Below are 2402 nucleotides of genomic sequence, written 5' to 3' on the forward strand. Positions count from 1 at the left end.
GTCCGCGGCCTGGACGTGCGCGGGCCAGGCGCAGCCCGCGTCGAAGCCGAGCTCCTGGGGCGACGCCGGGCAGCAGCCGACGTCGCGCCGCACCTTCGTGAAGACCTACCAAGCGTGGCGGTGACGATGTCTCGTTGGTTTCCCGCCCGAAATCTCTCGAACATCGTCGCGGGACGCCGGCGAAGACCGAGGCGCCGTCCGACGCCGTCGCGCACGCGTCGTCGAGGAACGTGCCCCGGTACCAGGAGAAGAGCGGGCAGACGTGGAGCGCGTCCGTCAGCGACGCGGGCCCCGTGCGCACGCCCAGACCCCGGCAGAGCCGCACGATCGCCAGCAGCTTGCAGAAGGAGTCGCGCTTCGGCGGATTTCCGGGGCTGAACCGCGACGCCTCGGCCCAGGCCTCGGGCTCGTGGGCGCCCGCCACGCCGACGTACCAGAGCTCGTGGTTGCCCGGCACGTAGAAGACGGCGTCGTACGAGGCGGTTAGCGCGCGGAGCGTCGCCTCGACGGCGTCGAGCTTCGTCGCGACGTCGCCCGCGACGACGACGCAGTGCTTCGCGCCGTCGGCGGTCCGCGGCGACGGGTGGCGCGCGAGCCAGTCGCGGTTCTCGGCCATGTCCGTGTGCAGGTCCGAGATGACGTGCACGACCCAGGCGCCGCCGAAGCCGGCGACGCGCGGCCACCGCGGCGCGCCCGCGGGCCACTCCTCGGCCTCCGCGGCGCGGAACGCGCGCACGAGGCGGTCCCCGGGCGCGTCGAGCAACGGCAGCGGCGGCGCCGGCGGCGCGCCGGCCGCGGGCGCCGCGCGCGCCGCGGGCGTCGGCGGCGTCGGCGGCGCCGGCGGCGCCGGCGGCTCCGCGGGCGCGGGCGACGGCGGCGCGTCGGTGCGCTCCAGGTCGCGCCGCAGCGCCCAGAGCAGGCCGTAGCCCGGCTTGACGACGCAGGCCCAGCCCGCGTCGCCCGCGACGGCGTCGCGCGCCCGGAGCACCTCGCCGCGGTAGGCGCGGCACATGATGGCGCTCGACACGGACGACGCGCAGCGCAGGCCGGCGCCGTTGGCCGCCGTGACGCGCCAGCTGGCCATGCGGGCGTGTTGGTGCGGTTAGGGCCCGTCAAGCACTGCCGAACGCATGCCCATAAGCTGTGTTGCACTGCTCTTGATAGTCAAATGTTTGCCACAAAATTGCCACAAGGGCATGGGCGGCCTTCGGCCTTAGTTTCAGCCAGTTCCAGCAGCGCTCGTCCCGGCGCAGCGCGGCATCGATCCGCCCGCAGCCGTAGCCCTCGAACTACCACTATTGATCATGCATCGCATGAATCCCTGGCAGCGGTTCTACTGGAAGCAGGCCGCGACGTCGACGATGGGCGCCTTCGGGCCGCGCTACCTGGACCTCACGCCGACGGAGTTCGGCGGCCCCGTGGAGTTCCTCGAGGCGACGAAGACGACGTCCCGCGTGCGCGCGCGCGTGCCGGAGTGGTGCGCGCGGCCCGACGGCGCCGCGCCGCTCGGCGCGCTCCTCGCGATTCTGGACCAGTGCTCGACGTTCGGCGGCCTGGCGGAGTTCTCGCCCGACGGGAGAGCAGGCCTGTCCATCACGCTGAGCGCCGACGTCGTCGACGGCGCGGTAGTGGCGCCCGGCGTCCCACGGCCGTGCCCGTGTTCGAGAGATTTTGACCGGGAACACGACGAAACATCCTTCTAGGTGGCGCCGGACGAGGCCATCACCGTGGAGACGCGGCTTTTGAAGCAGGGCCGGACGTTGGCCTTTTTAGCCTGCGACGTCCGCGCGGACGACGGCGACCGGCTCTTGCTCGAAGGGCGCCACGTGAAGTTCCTGAACCTCGGGTTCCAGCACGACCTCTTCATCCACTCGCCGCTGCGCCGCGCGACGTTGCCGCTCCTCGAGATGCTCGCGGACCGCGGCCCGCGCCACGCGTACGAGGGCGGCGCGGCGGGGCTCACGGCGGACGACGTGTTCGGATTCCGGGCCGACGGCTCCATGGACGTCACCGCGGCGCACTGCAACGGCATCGGCGGGCTCCACGGCGGCGCGGCGTGCATGATCGCCGAGCGCGCGGCGACGCGGTCCCGGCCCGACGCGGGCCCGCCGAAGTCCATGAACGTGACGCTCATGGCCGCGCTCCGCGCGGGGGCCGCCGCGACGACGGCGACGACGTGGCCCACGGCGACCCAGGCGCGCGTGACCATCGCCGACGGCGCGACGGGCCTGCCCTGCTACGACGTCGCCGTCGGCTTCTAACCTATTTTCTGGAGCCTACCTCTTAGACAACACGAACGCCCGGAAGAAGCCGCCGGAGATGGCCTCCTCGCGCTCGACGGCGAAGCCCGCGGCCGCGGCGAGCGCGGCGACGTCCTGGTGTAGCGGCAGCCCTGCCGCCGT

This window comes from Aureococcus anophagefferens (genome assembly GCF_000186865.1).
Source record: "Aureococcus anophagefferens unplaced genomic scaffold AURANscaffold_96, whole genome shotgun sequence".
In the NCBI taxonomy this organism is placed as follows: Eukaryota; class Pelagophyceae; order Pelagomonadales; family Pelagomonadaceae; genus Aureococcus; species Aureococcus anophagefferens.